At 39.9% G+C, this 27,122-nt stretch overlaps 1 long non-coding RNA gene across 1 annotated transcript in view; it reads left to right on the forward strand.

Annotated features, from left to right (window-relative positions):
• The window catches only part of LOC117197362 (uncharacterized), a 47,598-nt gene that overhangs the window by 3,197 nt on the left and 17,279 nt on the right, over positions 1–27,122 (forward strand). The window contains exon 2 of the long non-coding RNA XR_004477940.2: positions 680–762. This is a non-coding gene — a long non-coding RNA (uncharacterized LOC117197362). The remainder of the gene's footprint in view (positions 1–679; positions 763–27,122) is intronic.

Consider the following 27,122-nt stretch of genomic DNA (forward strand, 5'->3'; position numbering starts at 1 on the left):
AAGACATAAATGAGAAAGTAGATCAATAGCAAATTATCTGTGATAAAAGAATGCGTAACACCTTTGGACTATGTGGGGAAAAAAGAGTTCAACAGGATATTTGCAGTACTCTGTCTCCAGAATCCATCGATTTGGCAAGCAATGAATAGAGAATAGAGAACTATAGAATCTCATAAACTCTTCAAAATTTTTGGTTCAACCTCCTTTGCCTTCTAGGCCCCAGGTTAGATTCCTTAGACCAATGTAGCAAGATGCCCTCCCCTGCTAGACATTCCACTTGTCATTCGGTGAAGAAAATAAGGGGGGAAAAGGGTAATGAGACAAGATCAATGTACATACCTAGGGTCTGCTGCTAAGCTTGCAGATTTGAATGTCCTTTTTCAATAATGACCTGTTTTCTTTAATGTTGTATGGCTATGTTCACTGATCAGGAATTAATTCTTATTGTAGGATTCAATTGCATATTGATACTGTTGTGTTATAATGATGTTTTGCATGAAGAAGAGTTCAATCTGCAGCCCTAGAAGCCTTTGCGCAGTTTTAATTCGGGAAGTTGCCCTAGATTCAGACCAAATCAGAAGTTGTTCCTGAGGCAATGACTCCCTTTAGGCTGTCTCTTTAAATAAATAACAATAGGGTGCACTTGCCCAGCCCCTTCATCTGCATTATCTCATTACAGAGACAGGAGACACACTGTGTGGAAAGGGCACCAATTTGGAGTCAAGAAGTCCTAGAGCAACCTTTATTTCTGCCACTTACTTGGTATGTAAATTTTCAGCAGTCACTTACCCACTCTGAACCTCAGGATCTGTATTTCTATATAAGGGAATTAGTAATAATCCCAGCTTTGCAGGGCTGTGGAGAACAAAAATATATACATTTTCAAATTTATGAGATTGATACATAGAAGCAATGGAATAATACAATCATTAATATAATCATGTAATCTGTGTTTTCTAAAATGGAAAAATGACCAGGTACAAATCAGTGTGTTAAAGTATGAATTCATTTATGGTCCTAATGAAAAATGGTAAATTATAACCAAAAATTAATAATGGATATCCCTATGTAAGTGTATTATGGATGACTTTTATTCTTCATACTTTTTTGTTATTTCAGATTTAAGAAAAAATAATGTATTATCGATATGTTACTTTTTATAATAAAAATAAAGAATGCTATCTCCAATATAAAAAATTAAAATTGATGTCTGTGATTTTAGATGGGAACAAATTATTTATAATCTTTACTGAATATCTATTTGACACAAAGAAAGGAATGTTATCTGGATATAGATTATATCCTGTTGTTCTTAAAGAGAATAACAATGGAGGTAAAGAGGTCAACTTCAAAGGGAGGAAAGCTAAAATGTGATGGCCAGCAAAGGATAATAATGGGACATTCCAAATGTGCAGTTCCCCACCTTCTGCAACCCAGAGTTGACTGTGTTGAATGTCCCTGCATGGTTCAGTCTTCCTCAAATTAAGGTACTGATAATATAAAGACGTAGGCATAGATAGTAGAAGGATGTAAAGAGACATCCTTATTCTATATATACTCAAGGCATGCTAATAAAAAGCATATAATGGGGCTTCCCTGGTGGCGCAGTGGTTGGGAGTCCGCCTGCCGATGCAGGGGGCGCGGGTTCGTGCCCCGGTCCGCGAGGATCCCGCGTGCCGCAGAGCGGCTGGGCCCGTGGGCCATGGCCGCTGGGCCTGCACGTCCGGAGCCTGTGCTCCGTCCGTGACAGGAGAGGCCGCGGCAGTGAGAGGCCCGCGTACCGCAAAAAGAAAAAAAAAAAAAAACCGTATAATGGAACATGAATGATGACAGGAAGAAGGAGGACACCATGAAAGCTGTCCAGTCCCATTGAAGTGATGTGCTGTTAGAATGCTAAATATGGATTGAAAAAGGCCAAAGTTGTTGCTACATTTTTGATGTAATATCTGACTGCTTTGTATTATGATGCTTTTAATTCTTTATATTGTTTGATGTGTATGATGAAGGGGAGGTGAAGCTTTTTTTTCTTCAAAACAACTTTTTATTGACGTATAGCTGATTTACAGTGTTGTGTTGGTTTCTGGTGTTCAGCAAAGTGATGCAGTTATATATTCTTTTTCAGATTCTTTTCCATTATAGGTTATTACAAGATATTGAATATAGTTCCCTGTTCCATATAGTAGATCCTTGTTGTTTATCTATTTTAAATATAGTAGTGTGTATCTGTTCATCCCAAACCCCTAATTTATCCCTTTTCCCCTCCTTTCCCCTTTGGTAACCATAAGTTTGTTTTCTATGTCTATGAGTCTATTTCTGTTTTGTTAAGTAAGTTCATTTGTATCGTTTTTTTAGATTCCCCATATGATATTATATATTATTTGTCTTTCTCTGTCTGACTTACATCACTTAGTATGATAGTCTCTAGGTCCATCCATGTTGCTGCAAATGGCAATATTCCATTCTTTTTTTTATGGCTGAGGAATATTCCAGTGTATATATATACCACATCTTCTTTATCCATTCATCTGTCAATGGACATTTAGTTTGCTACCATGTCTTGGCTATTGTAAACAGTGCTGCTATGAACATTGGGCTGCATATATCTTTTCTAATTAGAGTTTTCTCTGGTTATATGCCCAGGAGTGGGATGCTGGATCATACAGTAACCCTATTTTTAGTTTTCTAAGGAACCTCCATAATGTTCTGCATAGTGGCTGCACTAATTTACGTTCCCACAACAGTGTAGGAGGGTTCCCTTTTCGAGGAGGTGATGCTTATTGCCCTATATATAGACTTGTCTCTAAAATTGGCTCTTAATACATACAAATTGTTATAAATGTTCAGTCCAGTCAATGGGGAAATGCTGGAATTTTGCTTGGCTGATGGGTCATGATGGCTTCATGAGGATGGTCTTTAAGGTGATATATATATGGGTGAAGCACAGCACTTGAAAGGGCCAGTAAAGAATTGAAATGCCTTCCTTGATGCTTATGAATTCCACTAGTCTTAATAAAGGTGTTCAGCCAGAGGTTACTGGCTTGTGTGATGCTTGGCCTAGAGATTCCACCAATCTGAAGCTGCCTATGGCTCTAGCCAGACAGACTGGCTTGCGGCAGCTGTGTAATGCTAAAGGACACCTGCCTGGAATAAGAACATCAACCCAGAAGATAGGAAAGCACTCCACATGTGAGTTAAACCCTTGTCACATCACTGTTATCATTTTAATAAATGCCTTTGCTAAGTTGAATGTGACTTATCTCACTTCTTCAGCTTTTAGAACTCTAACTAAAACAAGCTGGATTGGCATATCCAAAAGGTGATATTCAGTAGGTAGTTTGGTGTATAAGTCCAGGGCTCATGAAAGAAGTCAGGCTGAAAATATATACAGTGGAGTTATCTCCTACACTTACTTAACATATTAGCTCTACTCTACGTGCTTGGCAAAAAGACAAAAACATATTTTCCTTATAACATGGCCCCTTAAATGCAAGCCAACAACTTCATCTGGTGTTCAACTAAAGAAACAACCTTCTGTTCCAATAGCAGAGGAAAACTGGCTGTGTAGGATTTCTTGGTGGGTAGTATATATATATTTAAAATCGTGTATGCAGTATTTTAGGAGATTTTTCAAAGGTAATTTTAACTCTACTCTATTTTTGCCTTTCATGCTGACTTTAAATCGTAATTCCCACTGGAAAAAAAATCACTCCCCTGTATTTGGATGTCGCTGATATACAGGTGATAGTTGCAGCTATGTTAACAAAAGGCACTATTCAAGAGAGAGTATATATAGTGAGAAGAGATCTGAGGGTGAAATCTTAGAGAACATCAATATTTTAAAAATAGTAGAAGGGTCCACAAGGATCTGAAAGAATTAGGAGGGGGACAGGAAAAACCAAGAAGAGAGGTTCCAGAGAGTGGTTAACTATCAAAAATAAAGCAAAGAAATCAAGGAAGATAAATACTGAAAAGTGACCGTTGGATTTGGAACTTAAGAAGACACTGATCACTTAGCAAAGCATCTTGGTTGTTATGGTGGTGGTCTAAGTCAGTTTCTGATGGATTACAAAGTATATGGGTCTTTTAAAACAACAACAGCAAAAGGAAGCAGCAAGGAAGTGGACATGTCAAGCTTTTCTATGAAGACCAGGCAAAGATAGGGTGGAAGGCAGCAGAGAATCAGAGCCAAAGGAAGGTACTTTGGTATTTCACTTTTTAAGGGAGTATGAGTTGATCCAGTCTATAGGCCAAGAACTAAAAGGAAAAGAGATAACTGAGGCAACACACCCCTGAGGAGAAAGGAAGGGGGTTGAGTCCCAAATAATAATATGCATTAACTAGAAGGAGGGCAAAGGAGAAAGATGTAGTGCTAGGAGTGGAAACAGATGCTTTTGTATCTGGGAGGAAAGAGGTGCTGTGGAGGCCAAGTTGAGGAAAGTATTTATTTATTTATTTTTCATTAATTAATTTATTATTTATTTTTGGCTGCATTGGGTCTTTGTTGCGGTGCACGGGCTTCTCATTGCAATGGCTTCTCTTGTTGTGGAGCACGGGCTCTAGGCACGCAGGCTTCAGTAGTTGTGGCTTGCGGGCTTAGTTGCTCCGCGGCATATGGGATCTTCCCGGACCAGGGGTTGAACCCATGTCCCCTGCATTGGCAGGCGAGTTCTTAACCACTGCTCCACCAGAGAAGCCCCGAGGAAAGTATTTCTGGTAGCTTCTACTTTCTCTGTGAAATGGGAAGTTAGCAGAGCCAGTTTTCGAAAGTGAGGAAAAGGGCTTAAAAAACAAAAGTTTGTAATAGTCTTTAAAGCAAAAAAGAGAAGCTGAGAAAGGATGTATAGGATTTGAGAGTACAGCTCAGACTAGATTCCTATATTTGTGGAGATACTAGTTCCTACACTACACTTTGTGATTTTTTTTTTTTTCTCAGTACCACCCATCCTGCTTGGGTGAAGAAGTATAAAACACAGATGAGTGAATGAGTCCAGAATTGCAGGCTTGCCAGGTGCTGAAGAGAATTGAAAGAGCAGGGTTAATTAAAGTTGCTAGTAGGAGAGTGATAAAAGTGAGATTCCCTGGGGTCTGAACTGGGTGGTAAGGAAGTGATGCTGAGAGGGGACCAACAGAGTTGGAAAAGAAGAGGAATCAAGGAACTAAAGATCATCATGGTGTCAATAAGAGAGTAGGTTTACAGAAACAGGAGAGGACTGGCAGAATAGGAGGATATGTTTGGAGAGGAAGAAATTGATGTGTGAGAATCCAGGTATATCAGTTAGTTCCAGGTGAAGACAAGACCAAAAGGTCATTGCAACGTAGGTTGCTGAAGTAGACTGAAGTGAAGCCATTAGCATTGAATACACCACAGAACTATGAGAGTGTGGTAGTTGATGGGTCATTCATGAAGGCCTTGACATTTTTGCAGTGGTTGGGTTGGAGAGAAAGACAGTGAGCCTGGTACCAAAAACCTAGATGAATATGGAGGATTAAGAAAAAAATGGTGATGAAGAGGATGGGAAATGGTATAGATGGGGTGGTATAGAACCAACTCAAGAGAAATTTTGCTTGATAGGAAAGTAAAATGATCTAGAATTGGCATTCTGTATCTAGGAGAATGCAAGTAGTACTTCTAGGCTGTGAGTAAAGGAGCCAGGCTAAAATAAAGTGGGGACCTCAAAGAGACCTGTGTTTCAAACAAGTGGGTATATCAGTCATGGAGAGAAACAACCAATAGAATATATAGAGATATGTAGAAAACACATTTATTATGAGGGATTTGTTAGGGGAACCACTGACCGAAACTGCCCACTATGGCCAGGCACGATAGTAACCACTTGCATGAGTTATCATACAACAGGAGGTCCTGGTAAGGAATGTGGAACTAACAAGCTATTACCAACTAGAATAATTTGGGAAAGGTCAAAAGGAGAGAGGAGACGCCAGTCCATATGGCCTAACAACCTCCCAGAATCCTTCTTGCTGGAATCCATCTTGGCTGAGTGATGTGTGCGCCACTAGGAAGCACCCTGAGTCAGAATGATTGGCCAGAGACAACCCAGAAACTAACCCCATTACCATAAAACCTGAGACTGTGAGCCACGTGGCAGAGCAGTTCTGGGTTCCGTCACCCTGCTGCTCTCCACCCAGGCGCCCCTTCCGAATAAAGTCTCTTGCTTTGTCAGCACGTGTGTCTCCTCGGACAATTCATTTCCGTGTGTTAGACAAGAGCTCACTCTTGGGCCCTGGAAGGGGTCCCCGTTCCTGTGACAGATTGGCTTACATGATTTTGGAGGCCAAGAAGTCCCACGATATACTGTCTGCAAGCTGGAGGCTCAGGAAACCTGTGGTGTAGTTCTAGTCCAAATCCGAAGCCTGGGAACCAGGGGAGCCAATGGTGTAAGTCCCAGTAAGAGTCTAAAGGCTGACACCAAGAAGATGAATGTCCCAGCTCAAGCAAGGAAAACAAATTCACCTTTCCTCCACCTTTTTGTTCTATTCAGGGGCCCTCAAAGGATTGAATGATGCCCACCCACACTGGTGAGGGTGATCTTTACACAGTCTATAGGTTTAAATGCTAATCTCTTCCAGAAACACCCTCACAGACACGCCCAGAAATAATGCTTTATCAGCAATCTAAGCACCTCTTAATCCAATCAAGTTCACATAAAATTAACCTTCACAAGTAGGTCTACCTCATACTGGCTCTTTCTATGAAAAATGGAAACTATTAAGCCTATTAATATTCATCCATTCTTTTCACAAATTTATCAAGAATCTGTTATATGCCAGGTCCTGTGGTAGGTGCTGGAAATACAGTGAAGACAAAGCACTGCCCCTGCCTTAATAGAGTTGAGTCTTTAGTCAGCAAGAGCCTAGACAGATAAGCAGAAAAAAACTTTTCAGCCTGAGCATGTTGTGAGGCTGTGTAGATCTGTTGTTGGAGGAATGTTAAAGGCTAAATCAACCAAGCTTTCACATGAAAAAAAGATATGTACACAGTCTGGCAGGCATTGATATTGATAATGTTGATAAGCCTTCCTGTGTATTTGAGAAAGTCACTGATAGAGCTGTTTACTAAAGAGCAAACACTAGTTTACTCTATCTTTAGGGCTTATTTACATCACAACAAGGCGTAGAATCAATTGACATGGAAATCAGTTAAGAATGCTCTAGTAGCAAAACAACTGCAGAGCTGTATGTTATTCTAAAACATAATACCTAAGATATACATGAAAGTTAAATTTAAATGAATATGCATGCAAGATGGAAAATTTCCTAGATGTTTTTAGAAACATTATTGTGGATTGTTACTCTGAGTACCAAATGATAAGAGCAGTGAAAAGAACTACAAATGAATTATAACTAGATAACATGTGACATGTAAATGACATGTAAGATCATTATTCACTTGGCAAGCTTTACCCAATAATAGTTTTTTCAATTATAATCAGTAAATTTCTGAGATAAACATTCAACCATCTAATTTCTTTTTAACATTCAATTTTTTTAGATCCATTTCGCAAAAGTATTCTTACATCACCAAATCTATAAATACAATCAATATATTAATAATTTTCTATAAAAATAGTATCGGGAATATAAAATATAAACTAAAAATGTCAAGTTATCAGAGGTAAAATTTTTCATAAATAAATGTAATGAAATGATAAGATATAATATTAGAAACAAAAAAACCCATCAAAACCTTTAAAAATCAATTGTAACTTGCGCTGTGGGAGAGAAGAGAGACTAAAAAAGAAGAAGAATGTTAAGCAACAAAAACTTTCACAATACACCCATATTCCTAGAGTACAAAACTGTTCAAGCCTCAAATCCTGAAGCCAACCATTCCCTTTAGCCTTCCCAGCACATCCTCACAACCTGAGGCTTGAGAATAAGCTTTTAGGGCTGAGTAAAGCCTGTGGGAGGCTTGCCACCTTGGGTTTCACTGTGGATAAGGCTCAGTGAACAGATACCAGGCTGAAACACAAGCTGACCTTCCCTTAGGAGGAGGGATTTGGCTTAGAATGGGTTCAGGGATTTCAGTCCTGTGTTTGCCTCCCCAACTTCCACAGGATTGTGCCAGAGGCCCCCTACCTTCCTGCTGCACTGCAAATTTGTCATTGGTATCACTTGTCTTATAGAACTTATGTGTTCCAGAAAATGTTTATTAATATTTCATAAAATAAAAGTTCTTCTGACTTATGTTAGAATCAGAAACATGGTCCCACAGAAAACATACTTGGTCAAGGAGTAAAAAATGACAGCCACTTGGTCATTCAACAACTACTTATTCAGTAAACACAAAGCACTTTGAGAAAAGCAGTATAAAGATGAAGTTCTTGCTCACAAGCAATAGAAACTGACTGGCTAATTTTAGCAGGAAGGGAATTTATTGGCAGAATACCAAAGAGCTCATAGAATCAACAAGAAGACTGAAGAACCAGGTTGAAAAAACAGGCAGGAACCAAGGGCAATCAGACAGTAGGAACCACAATAGGGTTACAGTCAAGTCTGGTTAGGATACTTCTGCTGACCCCGCCAAAGTAAAGATACTGCTAGACACCATGCTGGAACCACTGGCTGCTGGGAACATAACCATCCTTACCCTCCAAATGATTCACTTCAGATTCAAATGCCCAAGTCTGATTGGCCAAAACCAGGTTTCATGCCCTGGTTTTGCTCATGCCCTCACTGCTGGGATTTGGGAAGAGGGGATATCTGGCTAACTGGGCTTTTGGAGAGGGAGTTGGAACCATAATGCTCACCAAGACTCACACAATGGGGAATTTCTCTCAAATAGGGGGAGCATTTGGATGCTCAATGGCCAAAGAAATTATAAATGGTGACTTCAGTCCAAACTCCGACCATCCAACATATACTCTTTTCCCCATACTTCCCCAAAGAGATTCTATGGCCATCACTGTTGCATCTTTTCAGTATGCCATATTTATTAAGGAGGGGTGGGGATGATGTACGACATAATATTCTCATTATTCACTCCCTCTACCCTTATTACCTCAAAACATCAGTTTTGGGGTAATATTAAGGTATACCTTCTATACAACAATCAGTATTGGGAGGAAGGGATTATAATGAGCTCATATTCCTAGCAACGAAGATATCAATTTTTAAAAAGTGCATTCTTTTTCCAAGATGATAAAGAATATAACAGCGATCCCTAGTGGAAGGCAAACCTAAATCACGCAGTAAGAAGAGTACCAAAGGATACGGGTGCGAGCACTGTGTTAGAATTGCAAAGACAAATAAGACAGAGCCCTTGCCCTCCAAGGGTTTAGAGTATAATAGAGTGACTCATTTGAATAGCCTGTTGGAATATATTGTGAGAAGTACTGTAAGAAACATATACAGAGTTTGATGGAAGCATGTAGGAATGACCCTGATCTCAAATGTGGGGGCAGGGTGAAGAATGTGAGGATATGACAATCTGAGCTGTCTTCTAAAGGATGAGTAGGAGTTAGCTTCGGTTTTGTGAGCATATTTTATAATCAAGAGCAATAAGTCACTCAGACAGTAGTAATGTTGCATTTTTATTGAGAACAGTTCCAATAGCACCCTGTACTTCACCTATCATAACACTTATCATGCTGTATTGTAATCACCTGTGCCCTTGTCTATCTTTCCACCAACCTTTACGCTCTGTGGTGATAGGGACCGTGTCAGTCCTGGTCATGGTTGTATTCTCAGCATCTAGCACAGTACCTAGCACAGGGTGACAAATAAATGTTTGCTAAAGGAAAGAACAACATCAAAACATTTTAAACATGGACATAGAAATAATTGCTGGAGAACCAATCTTTTTTTTTTTTTTTTGGCCGCACGGCATGTAGGATCCCTGACCAGGGATCAAACCTGCACCCCCTGCAGTGGGAGCACAGAGTCTTAACCACTGGACCACCAGGGAAGTCCCTGGAGAACCAATCTTGACAATTAGTTAATATACTGTTAAACTTCAGAGGCAGCTTTACTATAGCTTACTTTTAGTCAGTACTTAGGATAGTCAAGTCATAAAACTAGGGTTATATCTTTGATCTGTTGTAAAAGACCCAAAGACTCACCTACTGCTTACTAAATAACAATGCAAAAGATTAGTGGTGTTCACATATTTTTTTACATTAAAAAAAAAGGATTAACTTCCAAACTTTTTACTTTTCCATCTAATGACAAAACTTCTTTAAAAAAACAAAAACAAAACACATGTTTAAAGGGAAGTAGTACTACAATGCTGCAATATAATAGGAAGGAGAAGTTGAAAAGGAATCTAATATCCCTATTTTAGCTGGAGAGGCAGTAAACTTCAGCTTGAGGGTTAATACTTTATGATGCACAGAAACTTACATGATCGCATGGAAAACAACATCCAACTATAAAAAAAAATGGTGTTTGCAGTAAATTAAATCCTAAATAGGTGATACCAATGGTTCTCAAACATTAGGGTGCATCAGAATTATCCAGATTGTTTAAACACAGATTTCTGGCCTTTACCCCTTCCCCCAAAGTTTCTGATTTAGTAAAATTGGGGTGAGGCCAAGAATCTGTAGCTCTTAGCAAGTTCCCAAGTGTGCTGATGCTGCCTTTGGGAGGCTGCACATTGAAAAGAACTGGACTACAGAAATCATTTACCTTTTACCATAGCTTTAGTGATTTCACTTATTATGTCCCTCAACTCTTCATTCAAATTTAAACATCTCTCCTCATCTTAAAAAATTCAAGGGCTTCCCTGGTGGCGCAGTGGTTGAGAGTCCGCCTGCCGATGCAGGAGACGCGGGTTCGTGCCCCGGTCCGGGAGGATCCCACATGCCGCGGAGCAGCTAGGCCCGTGAGCCATGGCCGCTGAGCCTGCGCGTCCGGAGCCTGTGCTCCGCAACGGGAGAGGCCACAACAGTGAGAGGCCCACGTACCGCAAAAAAAAAAAAATTCAAGATTTTCTTTTACAAACTTCTCTCTTTGGGAATCCCTTAGAAATGCTGAAATACAAATAGCATGGACCATTGCAATAAACATACTTTTTTTTTTTTTTTTTTTTTTTTTGCGGTATGCGGGCCTCTCACTGTTGTGGCCTCTCCCGTTGCGGAGCACAGGCTCCGGACGCGCAGGTTCGGCGGCCATGGCTCACGGGCCCAGCCGCTCCGCGGCATGTGGGATCCTCCCGGACCGGGGCACGAACCCGTGTCCCCTGCATCGGCAGGCGGAGTCTCAACCACTGCGCCACCAGGGAAGCCCAATAAACATACATTTTTATTGAAATTTCTTAATAAATAGGAAGCTGAAAGATCAGGAAAATTAGAGTATGATTGTTGGGACTTCCCTGGTGGCGAATTGGTTAAGAATCCGCCTGCCAATGCAGGGGATATGGATTCGATCCCTGGTCCGGGAAGATCCCACATGCCACGGAGAAACTAAGCCCATGCACCACAACTACTGAGCCTGTGCTCTAGAGCCCATGAGCTACAACTACTGAAGCCCACGTGCCTAGAGCCCATGCTCCGCAACAAGAGAAGCCACCACAATGAGAAGCCCATGCACTGCAACAAAGACCCAATGTAGCCATAAATAAATAAATTTATTTATTTTTTAAAAAATAGAGTATGATTGTACTGGTCAGGGTTCTTCACAGAAACAGAACCAATAGGAGATATATATGAGGAGATTTATTATGATGAGCTGGCTCACAGATTATGGGGGCTGAGAAGTCCCACAATCTGCCATCTACAAGCTGGAGACCCAGGAAAGTCAGTGGTATAATTCCAGTCTGAGTTTGAAGGCCTGAGAATCAGGGGGCCTGATGGTGTAAATTCTAGTCCAAAGATAAGAGAAGACCAATGTCTCAGCTCAGGAAGCAGGCAGAAAGCAAAAGGGGTAAATTCCTCCCTCCTCTGCCTTTTTGTTCTATTCAGGCCTTCAACAGATTGGATGATGATGTTCACCCACAGTGGGGAGGACAATCTACTGAGTCCACTGGTTCAAATGCTAATCTCACCCAGAAATATCCTCACAGACAGAAATAAGCTTTAATCTAAGCACGCTGTGGCCCAATCAAGTTGACACATAAAATTAACCAGCACAACGATGAAATGTTAAAATCAAGATTCGGGATTTCCTTTCCTGGAAATATGACAGTTGAAATAAACTGAAAACTCTGCTACTACTATGTGAGAAATACTGGAAAAAATATTACTTTAAATCCATAATTGAGAGGTAGTGTTTTTAATGATTAAAATACAGAACTTGGAGTCACAATGTACGGATTTGAATACTAGGTCCACCACTTAATAGCTGTGTGACCTTAAGCAAGTTAATTAACTTATCTGTGGCTCAGTATCCTCATCTGGAAGGTTGGAAAGATATTATTACATATTATATAAAGGGTTATATGAGGACCAAATGTAGAATGCTTAGAAAATATCTGGCCCATTATATATGCTCTATAGAAGTGTTAGCTTTTATTATTGTTGTTATTATCGTTATATTGTTATCTTCCAAGAAAATATGGGAAATATACAGGTGTTCAAATTAAAATAGAATAGAAAACCAGACCAGGCACTGTGCTTTGCTGGTCTTAGCAATCTAAGGACTTCGGTTTTTATGCCTATGAAGAAAGATCTACCTAAAACTTTATCCCCTGTAAAAGAGTCAACAGAATTTCCACTTACTGGATAAGAAAGTTTGTTTACTTTGGACTGAGTTCTGGGTAGAAAAGTCTCCCTCAAAAATTTATAACCATAGGTCTTTGACTCCCACGATTATAGAGTTCAAATTTATACTATTGCCTGCTCCTGGAGCCCTTCAAATTAAGAAATTATAATAAAATTAATCCTAGGCTATTGATATACCTAGGGTATCTCAAAGGGGAAAATACAAAACTTCTCTGAAGAAATACACTTTAACTAGACTGTCTAGGATTATACAGAATAAACATCTCTGAAAATAAGCTTAAAAATATAAAATTACAAAACATGGATGAAAATAATCCACCATGCATTAGAGTCAGCAGACACACTAAATAATAAGATATCATCCTAAGAATTTTATATAACAGAAATTCTGATAGAGACTATCATATAAAATTATAATCATACTAAAGATATTTTAGAATCCAAATTCTATTTTAAAAATTGAGAAACTCTGAAAAGAAGAAAAAGTTATTTGAAAAATAAAAGTTCAAGAAGTGAAAAATATACTCACTAAAATTTTTAACAATCATGGCTAAAGAGAGGTTATGAACTGGAAAATAGCTCTGAAACAGAGAATACAATTACAATTACAGATCCTGGTTTGCCTAGGACTTTCTTGGTTTTAGTACTGAAAATCCCACATCCTGGGGAACGCTTCAGTCCTGAACAAACTGGATGATTGGTCACCGTAGTTAATAGATATGAAGACTAGAAGAAGAGGGCCAACATAGGAATTCCAAGATAAAAGAATATTACGAACGGGAGAGAAGAAATACTTGAAAAGATACCAATGTGAATTTTCCAGAATTGATGGATATGCGTTCTAAGAATAGCAGAATAAGAATTTTAAGATTCAGGAATCATAGATACTAAGAAAAATAAATAAAAATAAATATACCCAGACACATCATAATGAAACTACAGAGCCTCGAAAACAAAGGGTAACTACTCAGAGTTACCAGAGAGAACAAACAGATGACTTACAAAGGAATAAAATGTAGACTGGCCGGAGATAATACAAATATTAGGCAAAAGGCAGTATAATAATAATTTTAAAGGCCTGAGATGAAATAACTTGCCACCAAGAATTCTGTACTTAGATAAAAATAATTCTCAAGTTAAAGCAGCACCCCCACCCCACCCTATGAAAGGCTATTTTCACACTAACTGGTATAAAGGAAGGCCACATCCCTGCCTGTGGCCCAGCCTCATGGTGCATCCCGCCACACCCCAGACCAAGTTTACCTTGTCACCAGATAGCGAGAGACAGGGGACCTATGTACTTGTGATTGCCTTTGTCAGGTATTGTGGCTGGTGTTCACCTTGAGCCACCATAACCAAAGTGGAAAAGAGAGCTGAAACCAGAGTGGTAAGGAAATACCACAGGCTACTCTGAGGGATTTGCCAATAAAAGGAACCTAGAGCCTCATGACTGAAAGCGATGTAGGAGACTGGAGAAGAAACCTTGACCAAGAAATGGAGAGTTTGAATTGAGGCCTTTACAAACATCAGCCAAGATGCTTTGAAGGGCTACAGTGAGAGGATGAGAGAGAAAAAGCTCTGCTGAGAAAAAGGACCATAAAGAAAAGCTGTCTCTCACAGGTCTTATTATGGGGTGAGGGAGAAAAAATTTTTACATGATGAATTCAAAAGCACAAACCTGCCCACACTGGGTTTGGTATTTACATTAATTTGTGTGGTCTAGGAAAGTTTGTGCCAAATGCTTCTAGCTCGATATTGCCCCAGGGCATCTGGCAGAAGCAAAGGCAAATCCTCACTAGAAAAATGTACCTTCAATTCAGGTTAGCCATGCTCAGTTCTACTATTAAAAACATATATATATGTGTGTGTGTGTGTGTGTGTGTGTGTGTGTGTGTGTGTGTATGTGTGAGTGTGTTTTATTGATGTAAGTTAATAGCTCTTCTGATGACTATTATGGAACTTCATTATTCAAGCAGCTCAGTATATCATTAGTGCTAAAATTGAATTCCTTTTAGAATTCAATAGTTGCCAGGCTACTTGCTCAGTGACACCTTCTATCCTCTCTACACTGGATCCAGGCTCTTTAGATGTAGAAATGGGGAGAATGACCTTTCCACAGGGATTAGTCTTGGCCCCTGAGTACTGAGCAGGCCTAGATGATCAGATGTCTCCTTGTCCCCTCCATCTCATTGTTGCTTTGGTCCCTGGCCCGAAACATAGAAAGGACTTCTTTACTGTCCACTCATATCACTTGGTAAAGTGATGCATGCATTCCAGTTCAGGCTCAACTGGAATATCTAGCTATAAAACATTTCCTTATTTATTCAAAAAACATCTGTGGAGCATCTGTTACATGCAGGGCGCTACGTTAGAAGCTGTGACAAATACAACGGGGAGTTAGAGGCAGCTACTCGGGTATGAGATTGACATGTTTCCACCTGAAACCGATGGCCAAGGAGTTCAGTTGTGGTGTATTTATTTATTTATTTATTTATTTATTTATTTACTTATGGCTGTGTTGGGTCTTTGTTGCTGCATGTCGGCTTTCTCTGGTTGCAGCAAGCTGGGGCTACTCTTCGTTGTGGTGCGCAGCCTTCTCATTGAGGTGGCTTCTCTTGTTGCGGAGCACAGGCTCTAGGTGGGCAGGCTTCAGTGGTTGTGGCACACGCTCAGTAGCTGTGGCTCACGGGCTCTAGAACGCAGGCTCAGTAGTTGTGGCACACAGGCTTAGTTACTCTGTGGCATGTGGGATCTTCCCGGACCAGGGATCGAGCCCGTGTCCCCTGCATTGGCAGGCAGATTCTTAACCACTGCACCACCAGGGAAGTGTCAGTATCTTCTTTTAAAGAATTTCACCAATCCTAATATCAACCCCATTACATTTTGAAATTTGACCTTTAAAAATCTGACTTAGGACAATGGGAGGCTAAGCCAAATAAAGAAAAGCCTACATTGCTTCCAAAGGTTAATGAATGATGGTGAGGTTTATTATTCAGAAAGATGAATAAAAATTCAAAGCAGTTTAAATCAAATACATGTCTATACATGAGGAGCCATAATCTCCTGGTGCCTAAGCTACTACCAAGTCAATAGAAACTTTTGGAAGCTGTGTTAATTCTTTCAATAAGTTCCTGCCTCGAGCACTAAATGGCTAGGACTGAAAGAACATGGCTCCCCTAATGAGCGTACCTTATCACCTTGTCCTGTGATGGCAGATGACAAGATAGATGTCCTGTGATGGAAGATGACAAGAGGTCTGCATCACTGTAGACAAAGAAATGATTCATATCAGAATGGACACCTGACCAACTGATTGTCAAGAGGAACTTAAGTCATAATGCTGACACCTAAAAGAGAGACTTAATACCACAGGGAGAAAAAACATGATGGAAGTTTCCTACTGTGTGGAAATGTATACCAGATGGATACATTTAACATGACAAAAAAATGAACTCTACATCCTGGATTTCTCTTCCAGCTCTGAAACTGTGGGATTTATATCCAGATTTGGATACTTTAGGCCTGTGCTGTCCAACACAGTAGCCACTAGCCACATGTGGCCACTGAGCACTGGAACTGTGGCTAGTCTGAATTGAGATGTGCTGTAAGTGTAAAATGTGCATCATATTTCAAAAGCTTATTAAAAATAAACAATGTATGGGCTTCCCTGATGGCGCAGTGGTTGAGAGTCCACCTGCCGATGCAGGGGACACGGGTTCGTGCCCCGGTCCGGGAAGATCCCACATGCCGCAGAATGGCTGGGCCTGTGAGCCATGGCTTCTGAGCCTGCGTGTCCGGAGCCTGTGCTCCGCAACGGGATAGGCCACAACAGTGAGAGGCCCGCGTACCGTAAAAAAATAAAATAAACAATGTAAAAGATCTCATCAATATTTTAAAATAGTAATCACATGTTGAAATCAGAATGTTTTTTTGATATTCTGGGTTAAATAAAATATGCTTTAAAAAATAAATTTACCTATTTCTTTTTCATTTTTAAGTGTGGCTATTAGAAAATTTTAAATTACATTTACAGCTTGCATTATAATTCTGTTGGATAGCACTGTTTTAGATATAACTGTATTTATTGTATTTAGAGATAACAACCTGGAGCTGGCCCTTTTTTGTTTAGATAAGATGTCCACTAATACCACCTCCAACAGGGTTATTCTCATAAGCAAATGTCACTGGGCTTAGTGTTCTATGAGGCAAATAGGTAGTAACTTGCACCACAGATAAGGCCAACATTTTATCATTGCACTGACTTCAAAACAAGGCTCACCATGAAGAAGCCTACAATGCAAGCCCACTTAAAAACAGTTTTACAGCCCACTAACAACAGACCTTATCACACAGTGGCTTCAGCTATGAGAGCTAGCATAAACAGCTAAATTAGGTAAAGGCTAGAGCTGATCCCAACAAGATCCTATGGTCACTGAGAACTGATATTTGAAAGAAAAGTCCTGTGGAAATGAATGGAATATATTTGTGAATGCCTAGAGTTGGAAGACTGAATAACAAGGTCAATGGCACTGAAAACACCTTTGTTATAGATTGAATTATGTCCCCCGCAAATTCATATGTTGAGCCTTCACTCTTAGTGTGACTGTATGTGAAGATAGGATCTTTAAGGAGGTAATTAAAGATAAACAAGGTCATAAGAAGGGGCCCTAATTGGATAGAACTGGTGTCCTTATAAGAAGAGGATGAGACATCAGACCAGACCTCTGTCTCCACCATGACCCCTCAGTGAGCACAAGGAAAGGCCATGTGAAGATGCAGCAAGAAGGTGGCAATCTTCAAGCCAGGAAGAGAGTCCTCACCAGGAACTGAATTTGCCAGCACCTTGCTCATGGATGAGCTTCCAAAACTGTGATAAAACAAAATGTCTGTTGTTTAAACCTGTTGCTTAATAATACCACAGACTGTATTTTATTGTGGCAGTCCAGGCAGACTAGTCCAACCCTTAAAAGGGATTCTGGAGAAAGAGTTTATAAAACCACTTTAGTGGGTCTTTAACCGCCTTCTGTTGCTGCTGTTGTGACATCACATAATGGAGACTGTATCCTGATGTCTTAGCAGTGACACAGAACTACTAAAGAAGTCAACAACACAGTCAAAGACTCAAGAATTGTAAATTTCTCATTCCTGAGAATATTTTGAAAATATAACTGTTGTATCCATACTGTTGTATCTATACGTTCCATGGGACCTTTCTAAAATTTTTCTTGCTGAGAAAGTACCTCAGAAATTTCAAGAGAAGGAGAAAGTTTTAGCTGTAGATATCATTCTAATGAATACCAAAGAGATTTTTTATCTTGTTCTTTTATCTTGTATTCAAACTAGCCCTTAATTTAATACATCTTCACCTAAGTAGTTTTCATTAATAAGAATATACTCCAGGGGCTTCCCTGGTGATGCAGTGGTTAAGAATCCGCCTGCCAATGCAGGGAACACAGATTGGAGCCCTGGTCCCGGAACATCCCACATGCCACGGAGCTACTAAGCCCGTGCACCACAACTACTGAAGCCCACATGCCTAGAGCCTGTGCTCCTCAACAAGAGAAGCCACGCAATGAGAAGCCCGCGCACCGCAACAAAGAGTAGCCCCCGCTCGCCGCAAATAGAGAAAGCTTGTGTGCAGCAATGAAGACCCAACACAACCAAAAATAATAAAAAAATTAAATAAATAAATTTATTTTAAAAAATAAATTAAAGAAAAAAGAATATGCTCTAAAACCAAGCCATTATCTATACTAAATAAATGCAATGGAGCATTTATTTTAATTCTAGACAGGCTGGTATCAAACTGTTCTGGCATTAAGAATCATGTATGGAGCTTGGTACAAATACAGATTCTAGGTTCCCATACCCTGGGAATTTTGACCTGGGAGGTATCTGGAGTGGGGCTACCCCTTTTATATTTAAAATATACCCCAGGGAATCGTGACTAGGCAGTCCCTAGACCACACTTGGAGGATCATTATTCTAGATTTCAAGCAGATATGAAGAACAATTTATCCTAAATTTAAATGGAAACGTACTTAAGGTTGTTCACATGTTACCATGAGTATAATTATACTTTGAGACGAACGTGGGCCCTCCTTTTTTCACTCTCAGTTATATCCTCAACAATGGCAATTTTAATGAAAAGTTTATATGTGTTAACTTCATTTACTGTTTCACACACAAACTATGTGCTAAAAATCATGTCAACACTCCATCTGAAGGGGCATTTTTTAAAAGGTGTAAAGAACATTTGCATTCCACAATAACTTTTGATCTAAAATGAACAATGAAAGGAAAATAGAAATGCATTCATTCATACAACAAGGCTTTATTAGCGATGACTTTAGTGAAATGTATTCATTTAAGCAACAAACATGTGCGAGATATTGTGCTGGCACAGCGGGAGAGACAAAGATGCGTTAGGGAGAGAAGTGTCCTCAAGAGGTTTACAATCCAGTAGGAGAGATAAGGCAAGGGCACAGACACTGACGCAGAAAATAAGATGTGCTATACCATAGGAAGCACAAGTTGAACATGGTTAAGAATTGAGGAGAGGGAATGTTCAGTATGAGTGTGGCAAAAGCTGAATGGGGGAAACGGCAGAAGATGAATCAACAGAGGTAGGAAAGGGCAAGATCATGAAGAGTCTTGTGTGCTAAACTAGGGTTTGATATTTATCCTGAGAGCTATGGGGAACGTTGGTAGATTTTAAGGCAAGGAATGGAATGTATTCACTCTCTCCCTAATTACTAAACACTTGCTGTGTATCCAGCAACTGAGTAAAACTGCTGACCAGAGTCACCTGCAGAACTTTTAAACCATCTCTGAGTCCAGGCCCGACGTAGCCCTACCCAATTAGAACCTGTAGGGCTGGTGAACAGTACTGTGTCATTTCAAATCTCTCCCAGTGATTCCAAAGCATAGCCAAGTTAGGCAACCGCCATTGAAGGGTGTACTTAAATGCATATATATGAAAAGCTCTTTTCCCTAAGGTGTCTTCACAGGGAGAGCATTTGAGCAAAGGAACTGAGCTAGTGGTAAAATCACTTACATGGTAAATGGTGCTGAAATCAATAGGAAAGAAATAGCAACAGAAAACCTGGACAGGTGAGGTGTGGGTCAACTGATTGGGTCACTTAATTCTTAAACAAGGAAAAGTATACTCTGAAAAATTTATTTTAGGAAATTGTTTTGTCTGTGATGTCCAGAATAGATTAGAAGAAGAAACTGGAGGCAGAGACACCAAAAAGAGCTGAACATTGTAATCCAAGCATAGGATTATGGCAGATGGCTGAGGTGACGACTGGAGGGATGGAGAAAAGTGGGTGAAACTGAGTGACAGTGTTGGGAAACTGCCACATGGCTTGTAACATGTGTCACTAGTGAGAAAGGAGAAATACACAAAGAGTAGAAGGAAACAAGACAGGAGAGAGAAAGTGGATGAGATAATGATGAAACTTGCATTGTAAGAAGAGATAGTTGCATCTAGAGATGTGAACTGCTGGTTGTTTGTGTGGAGCCTAGAATATAAGGTATTTGAAATCGTACTGAAAGTTGCTATTTTGTAGATGGAAATCTTAAATGTAAAATGACAAATATTCTGAAATGTCAAGTAAAAGTGGCAACTTGTTTTGTGACTCAGACTTGAAGTTCTTTATTGGAATTATTTTTTAAAATACGTAACATGGGCTTCCCTGGTGGTGCGGTGGTTAAGAATCCGCCTGCCAATGCAGGGGACATGGGTTCGATCCCTGGTCCGGGAAGATCCCACATGCTGTGGAGCAACTAAGCCCGTGTGCCACAACTACTGAGCTTGTGCTCTAGAGCCCGCGAGCCACAACTACTGAGCCTGCGCGCCTAGAACCCATGCTCCACAACAAGAGAAGTCACCACAATGAGAAGCCTGCGCACCACAACGAAGAGTAGCCCCCACTCTCCACAACTAGAGAAAGCCTGCGCGCAGCAAGGAAGACCCAATGAAGCCAAAAATAAATAAATTTATAAAGTACATAACGTAACAAATCTGCAGTCTTGTTACTATTTTTAAATTATCAGTATAAATTTTACTATTTATAGCTTATTTTTTTTTCATGAAAAAACTACCTCTCTCATACTAAAACCACCTCTCTGTTCACCTACCCTTTGCTTTGTTGAGGTGTCTCTCCTCATGTCCGTGCTTTGGCTGGAAGTCAATTATGATAACAAGGGTGAAAAGGCAATAAGAAGCCTCTTGCCAGGGCCTCCTGCCAGGGACAGATGCACTTGCTCTCTCGTGCTTCCTGTGCACAAAGGACGTTTAAGCTTTAAACTGAAGGCTTTAAAGAAAACAAGGCTGCATACGTGTGTGCAGGTTGTGTACTGCACAGCTCTGGAGTGCTGTTTACCTCTGTAGTTTGTATATTTAATTTCTGGCAGATGGAAATCAAGTGTTTGATTCAATCACTAAGGCACTGTATAGGCTAGAAACAATGCTGAAGGAAATGCTCTTCCTTCATTGTGTCTCAAATCATGGTCTTGGGACTAACTACTTTTTCACAGTTCCTTTCTGAATTGACTTAATAATATAGATTTTTGGATCTCACTTCAGACTACTGAGGCAGGCCTTGGAACCTGCATTTTTTAACAAACTCCCACCAGGCAATTCCCACGTTCTGTTTAAACACAACTTTTCAATTACTTAGCAGATGACCTCATTTTTCCCCAAGCCATCATAATGGCGTAAAGAAGTATATATATTTTAAACCATTTTACTATAAAAAAAGAGACAGCACACCAGTTTTATCAATAGAGTAAAAATATAGGAATAAAAATACAGATATAGATGATGATAAGTGAGGTGCCTCAAAATAGTGTAGGAAATGCCATACTAGGTCATATGTTTGATCTGCCCAAGCCAAAATGTCAGATTTATCCCTCTCTACAACCTCAAATGTCTACAACAGGAGTAGTTTTCACTAGTTTGCACATTATGAATCATTGATCAATGCTTATAAACTCTCATCAAGCATACATATTTATATTATCAGTCTGCACAACCCATGAAATAACACAGTTCTTATTACCTAATGTGTAAATTTTCACCTACCTTTCTGTGTCCTGAAAGGAGACAGAAGCCTTGCGGAGTTTTAAGTGGCCCTCTCAGCGGCTGCGTCATGGGATCTGATGGACAAAGTGGTGTTTTCACTAGCCTTCCCATTGCTTCTTGATTTACAGCCTGCAGTCTATGTCCCTTGCAGGATGAAGAGCCTTAATCTTTTCAGTCTGTTCTCATAACAAGAACTGCCATCACCTTTTAGTCTTTTTAGTTGTCCTTGTAAGGATCTTTTTTGTTTTTAATCCATGTTGTCTTTTTTAAGGTTTGGTGACCTGAAATATACACAGTTGTCTGTATATATACATATATACCGGCTTTCTCACAAACATAAGACCTTGTATGTGATGCTTCTAGTATCATTTCTCATCATGGTATCACATTCCTGACCTTTTGAGCTATCATTTGAGACCTCAGAAACAATCCCAGATACTGAAATATCAGATATTGAGATTTGATAAAAATGGAAAATTACTGAGGTAGAAGAGCCAAGATAAATTGAACACCATTAGCCAGCTGTTTTCCCCTGAGCAGCATCACCTTCCATCTTACCTAGACTCACCCTCAGCTGCTTGGCTTCCATCCAAGTCCACGGTTTAGCCAGGAATGTCTAAGGCAGTAGACTGCACTGCAGGGACCTGGTGAAAGGGAAGCATTTAACAAAGCATCATCTGGACAGTCACGATGCTGCTTCTCCCATATGCCTCATGATTCCTTAAAAGATTCAGATCCTGACCTCCACGAGCATTCATCCTATGGCATGTGGATATTGATAAGTCCTGTTTTTCTTTTGTGGGGGTGGCCTAAAGAAGAGCACAAAAAGCCCAAAGCCAGGTGTTTTTGACCCTTGCTTTACAAGGAGATGCAGACTTAGGTGTTATTCACATTGAAGGTCACTGTGTGTCTTGTAGTGACTGTACAAGGCCGCTGAGACAGCAGCAGTGGCCTGAAATCCCTCACTAAGGGTGCCTGACCCTCTTCCCTCCCACTTTTGCTCACACACTGATCTCAACTGGGATATAGTTTCTTCTGACTGGCTTCTCTTTGGATAAACCCTCTGGCTCTCTACTTGGTTTCCCCCGTTGGTGGACCCCCATCTAGAATGACTTGGTAGGCCTTCTTATGTGAGCACCCACCCAGGACCCCACTGCCTGTCCAGGCTGCTGCTGCCCAAATCTCAAACAAATCCTCAAGTACACAAACACACCACCCTTATCTACTTAGCAGGCCCCATTCCTTCTGGGTTTATTTGCTCCAGGATATGACGTTTGGATGCTGTCTCTGAACCAGGAAGTAGTCTCCACCAGAACTCAAATCTGCAGGCACCTTGATCTAGGACTTACCAGGCTCCAGAACTGTGAGAAATAAATGTCTGTTGTTTATAAGCCACCCAGGCTATGGTGCTGTTGTTATAGCAGTCCAAACAGACTAAGACAGGTGCTCAAAGCAAGGAATAGAGAAAACTAACCTAATGTGGGAGAAGGCATAGAGAAGACCCAATAGGGTGTGAAAGCACTGAAGCAGTGAATTAAGATAGTGGCAGTGGGAATGGCTAGCCACTTTTTAAAGGATGAGTCCCCATGCCACGTCAGAAGTACCTTTCAGGGTTAGACCCCAACCCCTCACAGCCTGAGTTTTCACTTAGTCTTACATTCTGTGTTCTCATCACTTGTTCCTGATGTCTTCAACACCAATCCCTTGCCTTTGTACACCTATCCCTCTCACTTTGGATTTGACCCTCTGACACTACGGCTCTCATTCTGACCTCTGATTCTCTCCATCACTACCATTCACACCACTCCCCTTGCCTCACACCCAGTGGAGCATCTTCTCTAGGACCAGCTAAGGCTGCTGCAACCAGAATTCTCTCTAGGTCTGTACTGGTTTCAAAAACAGAACTCAGTTGCCTGACAGTTTGGTGGGGATGAAAGATAAGACATTAGGAGGGAGGATATGATCCTGGAGTTTAGGACCTGGGGTTGAGGACTGGTTGAATGGAGTTTCACTGTATGAAGATAGAAAGGTGGAAAACCCACTAGTCTGGAAGGTAAGGTGAGGCAATCACTTTTCACACACAAATTAGAGGTGACAATGGGACATCTGAGTGGAAATGTCTGATGTGCAGTCTAACATGTTGGGTAGCAACTAAGGAGAGAGGTCAAGGCCAGAGTCACAGCATATAGACACACAGGCCATGTACTGCATAATTGCAGTGGGCGGCATTCACATGGTCGCATTCACGACCCTGGAGTTGTATAAAGCTGCAGTCTTGGTCAGGGCAGGGAATTAGCACATGGAGGAAATAGACGAAGTCAGAAGACAGTAAAACTAAAGGGAGAGAGCAAACCAGGGGAGCACAGGGCTAGGATTGCACTTTGGGGGAAATGTAAGGGCAGAAGAGAAACTCTACCTCTGTCATTTCAATATATACAAAGTAGAAAAGTGATAGTGACCCTCCAGGATGTGTTTTGAATATAAGTGAGAAAGGCAAAAACACGATTATAATGAAAGAAGTGTGATGGTAAAAAAAGAAAAAGGATTGTGAGCATTAAAAGCAAAAGGGTCAAGTAACGATTGTTTCAGATAAAGATAAGACCTGTGTATAGTGTTGCTTGAGGGGAAGGAGCCTATGAAGAAGAGACTGAAAATGCTGAAGACTGAGGGAAATTGACAGAGCATGATTCCAGAGAAGAGAAGTTAGCCTTGAAAAGGGAGAGACACCCAAGAGGGTGCAGAGAGACTGATGTTTAGAGGCAAGGAGTAGGAAAAATGGAAAAATTCGTGTATGAGCTCCTGGGCATTAGGAAATACAAATTAAAAGAGCAATCACCTCAAAGTAGACACAGGCCCCAGCGGAAACTTTTTTGTATTTTTGTTACATTACAAAATGTACTCACAATAGAAAATCTGGAAAAATTTTGGAAAAGTAGAAAAAAAGGTACCTAAGTCCTAGGAAACAAAGATAACCACTAGAGTGTATTCCTTTCAGACAATTGGGTGGTTTTTTTCCCTTCACATGTTAACATTAGCATTTCTAGTTATTATTTAGCTTTCATAAACCTCACATTTAAATTTCATTTAACATTCTACCAAGTGGATGTTCTATAATATCCTTAACCATTTCCTGCGTTTGAGCTGCTTCCAATTTTTTGCTATCTCATAAATAAAGCTGAACTGGACATCTTCACACATAAAATGTATTCTACATTCAGAATCACTTTCAAAAGATAGAACGCTGAAAATATAACCATTAATTCGATGACAGTATAATTGTGAACATCTTTAAGGCTTTTGACACTTCTTATACCATTTTACATTTTACCAGTAATGGATAAGGATACAATTTTCCTAAACCCTTGCCAGAATTAATCATTTACAAAAAAAAAAAAAAACCCACAAAATTTTGTTAATTTGACATATCAAAAAGTAATACCTTATTATATGACATTTCTTCTACTACTAGTGAGGCCTGAATAATTTTTCATATATTTGTTAATTGTTTTTTTCTACTTTGTAAAGTGTTTATTTTTGTCCTTTATACATTTACTTTTTGGGTTCATAGTGTTTTATAGTTTTAGGAGTTATTTATATAATAAAGATATTAATATGTTCCCATTTTAAACTTCTTTACTACATTTTAACTTTATTAGTTTTATAAAATGTATTAATCAAAATAACTTTTCTTATTATTATAAAAAGTACTACATATTCTGAGGCTGGTTCTTTAATCTCCTTTTAATCAAATAAACTCCCCCATCCACTTCCACTCAGTTCCCTTTTGGCTTAAGTTGGTCAGAGTTGCTGTCTGTGGGCTACAACAAAGACTTCTAAGAAAACCCGGCAATAGTCAATTAAGGAGTGCAATAAAAAGAAGCTGATATATGTTAGCAACCAGAACCATAAACTATCTAGGAATAAACTTACGAGCAAGCAAGCTAGACCTCCAGGAATAAAACTATAAATCGTTGCTGAGGATATAGGAAAAAACCTGAATGGAAGAATTTTTCCTGGTGAGAAGAACTGACTGTTATGAAGATGTCAATATTCCTCCACATGCTTGTATAAATTCAAAGCCATTCCAATGGGATTATTTGGAGTATGACAATTTGGTGCAAATGCAGAAAAAATAATATGTGAGAACAGCCAGAATCTTTTTGAAAATTACAGCCTAAGGTAAGGTAGTGATTGATTCAGCACCTTGTTTGTGCTTAGGGCAGAATAGACAAGTAGAGTGGAAGAGTCTGGAGATAAACCTGGGTAAACATAGGGAAAAATTGGATAAAAGTGGCATTTCAGATTAATGAGGAAAGGCATTGGTTGTTCAATAAATCGTATTTTGGAATAGTTGCCTCGTGACTTCCAAGACAACTCACTCTACTAGATTTCCCCCTACATTGCTGGCTGCTCCTTTTCTGTTTCATTTCTTGGCTTCTATTTCTACATCTAAGTGCACCAAAACTTGAACATGGACTTATTATTTTCTTTTTTAGATCTACATTATCTAGGAATCTGGCTTTAAATACCAGCTCTCTACCAATGAGTCCTAAATTACTCTCTCTAGCCCTTACCTAGCTCCTACACCTTAGCATCATACATTAAACTGCCTACTTGATATAAACCTTAAGGAACCCTCTTACACTGTTGGTGGGGATGTAAATTGATACAGCCACTATGGAGAACAGTATGGAGGTTCCTTAAAAAAATAAAAATAGAACTACCATATGACCAAGCAATCCCACTACTGGGCATATACCCTGAGAAAACCATAATTCAAAAAGAGTCATGTACCACAATGTTCATTGCAGCTCTATTTACAACAGCCAGGACATGGAAGCAACCTAAGTGTCCATCAACAGATGAATGGATAAAGAAGATGTGGCACATATATACAATGGAATATTACTCAGCCATAAAAAGAAACGAAATTGAGTTATTTGTAGTGAGGTGGATGGACCTAGAATCTGTCATACAGAGTGAAGTAAGTCAGAAAGAGAAAAACAAATATCATATGCTAACGCATATTTATGGAATCTAAAAAAAAAAAATTGTTCTGAAGAACATAAGGGCAGGACAGGAATAAAGACGCAGACATGGAAAATGGACTTGAGGACACGGGGAGGGGGAAGGGTAAGCTGGAACGAAGTGAGAGAGTGGCATGGACATATATACACTACCAAACATAAAATAGATAGCTAGTGGGAAGCAGCCACATAGCACAGGGAGATCAACTCCGTGCTCTGTATCCACCTAGAGGGGTGGGATAGGGAGGGTGAGAGGGAGACGCAAGAGGGAGGAGATATGGAGACATATGTATATGTATAGCTGATTCACTTTGTTATAAAGCAGAA

This window comes from Orcinus orca, chromosome 3 (assembly GCF_937001465.1).
Source record: "Orcinus orca chromosome 3, mOrcOrc1.1, whole genome shotgun sequence".
NCBI lineage: Eukaryota > Metazoa > Chordata > Mammalia > Artiodactyla > Delphinidae > Orcinus > Orcinus orca.